At 43.3% G+C, this 8,489-nt stretch overlaps 1 protein-coding gene across 3 annotated transcripts in view; it reads left to right on the top strand.

Annotated features, from left to right (window-relative positions):
• Positions 1-8,489, top strand: part of fbn1 (fibrillin 1) — a 126,725-nt gene that overhangs the window by 7,402 nt on the left and 110,834 nt on the right. The window lies entirely within an intron of this gene.

Here is an 8,489-nt window from a genome sequence, read left to right as displayed (position 1 = left end):
TATATCTTACAGTAGGTGTCCAAAAAGATGCAAAAATATTTAGTGTGGAAGGAACTGGAATCTCCTGAAATTGGAAGTGTGTAAAAAAACTGACTGGAGACAATTCTGTGGGACCAAGTCAAGTCAAGTCAAGTCAAGTCAAGTTTGTTTCTTTTGCGCTTTTCACAACAGACATTGTCTCAAATCAGCTTTACAGAATTGAACAGTGAAGGTGAATGGTGTGTGTTTATCCCTGATGAGCACCATGGAGACTGTGGTGAAGGAAAAACTCCCTTAGATGTTATGAGGAAGATTATGGAGTGTGTGATTATGAGTGATGATCTTTCTACAGTCTTTTACAGTCATTATGGTTTAAAAACTAGGAGCTACTGAGCAACTCATAAAATAGCTCAACATTTGAGATCATCACAGATCCAACACCAGCTTCTCCATGCCAGAGCCTTTAAACACCTTTAAAGAGGTCCAGTGTTCAAACTCCACATGAAGTGGGATCCAATTGGCACTGGTACGTCTCTAGATGGTTCAGGATGTTTGTGGGCATCTAGTTCTTTAAAGATTCACAATCTTCATGAGGTGGGACGTGACTGGAGCTGGCCAAACCTCAGGAAGCCTCGGGATGGGGAGAGAAAGAGAAGCAGTGGAGAGGAATTAGCGTAGCTGCTGTTCATGATATTAACAGCACAAGTTGATAATGTGATGTGATCAGATGTTCTGGAGCACAAGGTTATGATGTGATGTGATGTGTGTTATGTGTAGGCTTTGCTAAAAACATACGTCTTTAATCTGCACTTAAACTGGGAGAGTGTATCTGAACCCCGAACACTGTCAGGAAGACTATTCCAGAGTTTAGGAGCTAAATGTGAGAATGTTCTACCACCTTTAGTGGACTTTGCTATTCTAGGAACTACTAGAAGCCCAGAGTTTTGATGAGAGAGGTTCTGCTGCTGACGTGTATGTTCAGATGCTTTTCAGAGTGGCTGTGAAGAAGGATTCTATAAGTTATCTCTGTCCAGTCTGCTCATTTCCTCTGATCTCTTTAATCAGATATGTGCTTCAGCCTGCAGATGTGATGTCGACCCAAACACAAGATGTTTTTCACACCAAACTTAAACAACTATTGTGTGTGAAAATCCCAGTAGGGGACCAGCAGTTTCTGAAAAACTCAAAGTCTGATACCAACAACCATTACAGAGATAACTTTTTCTTCAGAGATCTGACTTTCTCTTTATTCTGATGTTTGCAGTGAACATTAACATTAAATTGGATTTGAAATGACCAAATGCCTGGACTTTAATGACACACGTCACTAAATTTTGCATTGCATCATCTTGCATTAACTTCACAAACATATTCCAAACCAATCATCTTACAAACAAAACTGCTGTCAGAGGCCACCAAGGCTTCTATTATCTCCAGTCTCCAGGATTCACAGCACTTTATGGGGTTAAAAAGACGTCCCGAACTACAATCCGTCACGCTCCCTGAGATCTCAAAGCTCTGAACTTCTAGTAGTTCCTAGAATAGCAAAGTCATTTAGCTCCTAAACTCTGGAATAGTCTTCTCGACAGTGTTCGGGGTTCAGACACACTCACCCAGTTTAAGTGCAGATTAAAGGCGTATGTTTTTAGCGAGTTCTACACATAACACACATCACATCATAACCTTGTGCTCCAGAACATCTGATTACATCACATTATCAACTTGTGCTGTTAATATCATTACCAGCAGCTACGCTAATTCCTCTCCACTGCTTCTCTTTCTCTCCCCATCCCGAGGCTTCCTGAGGTTGCTCCAGCTCCAGTCACGTCCCACCTCATGAAGATTACGGACCTTTGAAGAAGTAGATGCCGAACTCGCAAACATCCTGAACCATCTAGAGACGTACCAGTGCCAATTGGATCCCGCTACATGTGTGGAGTTTTGACATTGGACCTCCTGGAGTGTTTAAAGGCTCTGGCATGGAGAAGCTGATGCTGGATCTGTGATGATCACAAATGTTGAGCTCAGTAGCTCCTACTTTTATACCAAAGACTGTAGAAAGATCATTACCTATAATCTTATACTCCAGTACTCATGTTAGTTCTCTCTCTCCAGTGTTCTGTATTGCTGAAAGATTTATGATCAAACTCTTGATGTCACCCAAATGAGGATGGGTTCCCCTTTTGAGTCTGGTTCCTCTCAAGGTTTCTTCCTCATAACATCTAAGGGAGTTTTTCCTTTACCACAGTCACCACGGCTGCTCATCAGGGATAAACACACACCTTCACCTTCACTGTTGATTTGTGTAAAGCTGCTTTGAGACAATGTCTGTTGTGAAAAGCGCAAAAGAAACAAACTTCACTTGACTTGACTTGATTTCTTCCCACAGTGTTTCTTTAATAATTTGATGTTCTTTGTACAAAAGTCTGCATCAGACAGAGAAATGGAGTGGATGTGGTTCATGTTTGATGTTTCTGTGTGTGTTGAGATGGAGACGCATTGTGGTGATGTTTTTTCCTCCAGGTTTGAATAGACTGCAGCGTTTCTCAGGAAAGCCGACGTGGGCTTTTTGCTGGTCTGGTTCTTTATATTGTTTAGCAGCTGAAAGTGAGGAAGTGTGGGGTCACAGTCTGCATCGTTCCATCAGAAACACTTTATTCACCAGATGAATTGAGACGAGAAGGAGCTGGATCTCCAACCTTAAACTCCTCAAACCTTAAGGACAATCCTTTCATACACAATACAGCAGTGTGAAATTCTTTTTTCACACACTCCAGGTGGTTTGTTAGACCTGATACACAATCAATGGAACTGTAAGGGTTAAGGGCCTCACTCAGGGGCCTAGTGGTGACAGCAGTGCTGAGTTTCGTACTTCTGACCTTTTGATCAGTAGAGGCTTCACCACTGAGGGTCCACTGTTCTTCTACTCGTCTGCTCTGTGGTTTGTCCTTTCTGGAACTATTTTGAGAACGTGACTTTTTACACAGTCGCTTCAGTGGGGCTTTTAATAAACAGCCTTCAGGGATTTTAGGGACTGCCACTGTCTCTAACTTCAGACTTCCAGAACGTGAAAAGTGAAAAAACATGAAAAGAACGTGAAATAAACAGTTCGCTTGAGACCCACACGAAGCAGCCACAATTTAAACACCAGAGTGTCTACAAACTTCAGGGAAACTGACTTCCATTAGTTCCACATCCAACCATGAGACCTCTCTCTCTCTCTCTCTCTCTCTCTCTCTCTCTCTCTCTCTCTCTCTCTCTCTCTCTCTCTCTCTCTTCTCTCTTTTGATCTCTGCGCATGCGCGGGGGAAGGGTGAGCGTGGCGTGTAGAGCACGAGAGCGGTTGGCGTTTTGGCATTTTTTTCGGCGTTTCTTCGCAAATTTTTCTTTAAACATCTACGAAATATTTTGTGTGTGTGTGTGCGCGCGCGCGCGCCTGTGCCCGCTGGTGTGTGTGTGTGTGTGTGTGTGTGTGTGTGTGTGTGTGTGTGTGTGCATGCCTGTGCGCGCTGGTGTGTGTGTGTGTGTGTGTGTGTGTGTGTGTGTGTGTGGGCTATTGATAATGTGGTGGGGTGTGAGAATATTGTCTCTGCCTCCAGAATGAACAGTGCAATTGTTGTTTTTCTGAATAGTCTCGATAAAGTGACCAAATTAGTTCAGAAAGGAATTGTTTTAAATAATGAATGTATACTGGTTTCTCCCCTCAGTTCTCCTGGTAAGAAAGTCATGTTGTCTAATGTTCCTCCTTTCATTAGTGATGAGGCGATTCTTAAAGAGCTGTCTCGATACGGGCGAACTGTCTCCCCCATGAAAGTCATGTAAGTCCCGGCTGTAGGTCCCCACTGATTAAACACTTGGTGTCCTTTAGGAGGATGGTTTTTATGATCTTGAATGATTGTGTTAAGGATCTGAATATGGTTTTTAAGTTTAGTATTGACGGGTTTGACTATAGCATCTTTGTTTCCACCGATGCAGATATTAAATGTTTTAAATGTGGTCAAATAGGACATCATGTTCGTGCCTGTCCCGAAAAACAGAGTGACCCCGGTGTCTCCAAGCGACCGGGGCAGGAAGCAGCTGAACCTGCTGGAGTCGTTCCCCCTGTGGCTTCAGCTCGGCCTGCTGCTGGAAGCCCCGTAACTGCTGCTGCACCAGGGCCTAGGGAGTGTGAGCCCCAATCTCAGACTGTAGACCAGAGCCCCACTAGTGACGTACCCACCCCAAGGAAGCCATGCTCGGCTGAACCGGGCCCGGAAAAGACCTGCGCTTCTGAACCGGGCCCAAAGAAGCCCTGCTCGGCTGCACCAGACCCAGAGAAGCCCTGCTCGGCAGAACCGGACCGGGAGGAGCCCTGCTCGGCAGTACCGGTCCCGGGGAAGCCCTGCTTGGCTGAAACGGAGCAGGAGGAACCGAGTGAAACTGGGAACATCACAGTGGACTCTGGAGCAGTGCTGGAGCTGCCTGCGCTGGCAGAGGCAGGCACAGGGGTGCAGAGCTGTCACCAGTCACTACACCAGTGCAAGGGGACGGGGGAGACGTAGAGATGGAAGAGCCTCTTTTCAAAGTACCAACTAAGAGGAAGAAACGAGGTAGAGGACAAGGAAAAAAACAGGCCAAAACAGAGGTAAAGGCAAAAGCAAGGGAACACGCAAAGAGAGCGAAGCTACATGAGCTCATTAGACAGAGGCGTGTTGATGTGGTCATGTTGCAGGAGACCCACAGCAACAGCAGTAATGCTGCTGATTGGGTGAAGGAGTGGGACGGGTTGGCGATTTTAAGCCACAGCACGTCACTTAGTGGTGGTGTTGCCTTGCTTTTTACTCGCAATTTTATTCCTGTTTCTTTCAATGTAGAAGAAATTTTAAACGGGAGGCTTTTAAAAGTAAATGTTTTTATGAGAATCAGGTTTTAGTGTTTATCTGTGTGGACGCTCCCACCAGTGCAGTGGAGAGAATGAAGTTTTTACACAAACTTAATGATGTTATTTTAATCTGCAGCACTGCAGAGTTATTAGTTTTGGGATGGGATTTTAATCCGCTCATGCTTCAAAAGCATAGCTGAGATGGATGCTCCTTCTAAATTCTTCTTCAGTTTAGAACAAAAGAATGGACAGAAAAGATTTATTCATGCTGTGCGAACAGAATCAGGGGATCTCGTGTAGGTTCTCCTTGTAGCACGTACTGGACTGCGGTCCCTGATGGGGAAGCTGCTCCCTGAGTGGGAGGGTGGACCCCCAGTGGAGAAATGTTCTTGGTTTAATGCTGATATTAAACCAGAGTGGAGACACTGTACAAACCACCGTTAACCAAAAAAGCTGCTGAGCTCCAGTGGAGGATTTTACACTGCATCATCTCTGTGAACTCTTTTATTTTAAACCCTGATGTTTTACAGAACTGTTTTTCACGCTTTTACTCACTGCTTCAGGTTACAGTCACTGTTTGTGCAAATTTGATTTGATTTTATTTTAAGTTCCTTTGATGTGAATTTTACTCTTCAGTGTTTTATTCTCGGGGTTAAGTACGTCAGGAGAAACAGGTTTATGTGTCAACTAATTCATTTTATTTTTGGGCAGGAGAAAATGGCCTCATACCTGAGCAGAAAAAACAGAATAACACAAAATGCTGATTATGACACAATCAGAATAGTTTCAAGACTGACAAAATCAAGGATCTTGGTTTATTTACATTTTTATAAGAGTGTAAACTAAACCCAGCCATTAGGGAGTCACAAGCCAGTGTACTCTTAGTGCCGGTCCCAAGCCCGGGTAAATGGGGAGGGTTGCGTTAGGAAGGGCATCCAGCGTAAAACATGTGCCAAATCAAATATGCGGATCACAAATGAGAATTTTATACAGGATCGGTCGAGGCCCGGGTTAACAACGACCGCCACAGGTATCGTTAGCCGACAGGGTACCGGTGGAAACTGGGCTACTGTTGGCAGAAGGAGGAGAAGGAGAGGAGGAAAACATCTACAGAGACGGCAGGAAAAGGAGAAGTGGAGGAGAGTGGAGGTTCGGGTTGGTACTTTAAATGTTGGTACTATGACTGGAAAAGGGAGAGAGATAGCTGATATGATGGAGAGGAGAAAGGTAGATGTGTTGTGTGTTCAGGAGACCAAGTGGAAAGGGAGTAAGAGCAGGAACATTGGAGGTGTTTAAACTGTTCTATCATGGTGTAGATGGAAAGAGAAATGGTGTAGGGGTGATTCTGAAGGAAGAGTACAGTAAGAGTGTAGTGGAGGTGAAGAGAGTTTCTGATAGGGTGATGATCGTGAAGGTGGAAGTTGAAGGGATGATGATAAATGTCATCAGTGCCTATGCTCCCCAAGTTGGCTGTGAGATGGAAGAGAAGGAAAAATTCTGGAGTGAATTAGATGAAGTGGTAGATGGTGTACCTAGGAAAGAACGATTGGTGATTGGGGCAGACTTTAATGGGCATGTGGGTGAAGGGAACAGAGGTGATGAGGAGGTGATGGGTAGGTATGGTTTTAAGGAGAGGAATGTGGAAGGGCAGATGTTGGTAGATTTTGCTAAAAGGATGGAAATGGCAGTGGTGAACACTTATTTTAAGAAGAAGGAGGATCACAGGGTGACGTATAAGAGTGGAGGAAGGTGCACACAGGTGGATTATCTTCTGTGTAGGAGATGCAACCTGAAGGAGATTGGAGACTGTAAGTTGTTGGCAGGGGACAGTGTAGCTAGACAGCATCGGATAAGGGTCTGTAGGATGGTGTTGGAGGTGAAGAAGAAGAGGAGGAGAGTGAGGACTAAAAGAAGAATAAGATGGTGTGTTTCACCACGGTATCGACTTGGTAGGACTATTATTCCAACCACTAAGGACAGATTCATAAATAACCTGCCTGATTTATCTCAGTTTCACATTAAACCCATAAATGCTGATCATCTTGATGAGATGGCGAACAACATAGACCTTATCCTCACTAGCACTTTAGACACTGTTGCCCCCATCCGGTTAAAAAAGGTTCGAGAACAAGCACCTGCACCTTGGTATAATAGTCATACGCATGCCCTAAAGAGAACAACACGTAATCTGGAGAGAAAATGGAGGAAAACTAAATTGGAGGTATTTAGAATTGCGTATAAAGACAGTATGCTTAGCTACAGACAGGCGCTAAAAGCTGCTAGAGCTAAACACCTGAGCAAACTCATAGAAAATAACAAAAACAATCCCAGGTTCCTTTTCAGTACAGTCGCTAAATTAACAACAAATCAGGGATCTGAAAAATGTGTTCCATCACAGTTTAGTAGTGAAGACTTTATGAATTTCTTCACTGAAAAAATAGATAACATTCGAAAAACAATTGTGGCAGTTCAACCTCTGACAGCATCTCCCGACACAATCGTACTTACAACCCCACAACTACACTGTTTTACATGTATAGGACAGGAAGAGCTGTATGATGCTATTATGAAAGCTAAATCAACAACATGTCAGTTAGATCCAATTCCCACTAAACTACTGAAGGAAGTGTTATATACAGCTGGTGAGCCTCTTTTAAATATTATTAACTCCTCACTATCGTTAGGTCATGTCCCTAAATCCCTCAAGTTAGCAGTTATTAAGCCCCTCATTAAAAAACCTAATCTGCATCCAAACACGCTATCGAATTACAGACCAATTTCAAATCTCCCATTTATGTCTAAGATTTTAGAAAAGATTGTCGCTGCCCAGTTATGTAACCACTTGCAGGAGAACAATATCTTTGAAGAGTTTCAGTCAGGTTTTAGGCCCCATCATAGCACAGAAACTGCTCTAGTTAAAATCACTAATGACCTGCTTTTAGCTTCAGACCAAGGCTACATCTCCCTATTAGTTTTACTAGATCTTAGTGCTGCGTTCGACACTATAGATCATGATCTTCTCCTCGATCGCTTACAGAATTACATCGGTATTCAGGGACAGGCATTAAGCTGGTTTAAATCCTACCTGTCCAATCGTTACCATTTCGTAGATTTAAATGGAGAGCTATCCAGGATAATGCTAGTAAATTATGGCGTGCCACAAGGGTCAGTTCTGGGACCCCTGCTTTTTACAATATACATGCTTCCATTAGGAAATATTATTAGAAGGCATGGAATTAGCTTCCATTGTTATGCTGATGATACCCAGCTATATATTTCATCCAAACCAGGCGATACAGCTCAATTAGCTCGCATAACTGAGTGTGTTGAAAAAATAAGAGATTGGATGACCCATAACTTTCTGCTATTAAATCCTGATAAAACGGAGATTTTGCTCATCGGCCCAAAAAATAGTACACAGAAGCTCCAGCATCTCAGCCTGCATTTAGACGGTTGTTCTGTAACTACTAGTTCAACGGTAAAAGACCTGGGAGTTATTTTAGACAGCAACTTATCTTTTAAAAATCACATCAATCAAGTTACAAAAACAGCCTTCTTTCACCTTAGAAATATTTCTAAGCTAAGAAATATGTTATCTATATCTGATGCAGAGAAGCTCGTCCATGCGTTTATGACCTCTAGAATAGAC

This window comes from Silurus aristotelis (assembly GCF_946808225.1).
Source record: "Silurus aristotelis genome assembly, chromosome: 10".
Taxonomy (NCBI): Eukaryota; Metazoa; Chordata; class Actinopteri; order Siluriformes; family Siluridae; genus Silurus; species Silurus aristotelis.
Note: the sequence above shows the minus strand (reverse complement) of the source record. Positions and strands in the feature narration are given on the sequence as shown.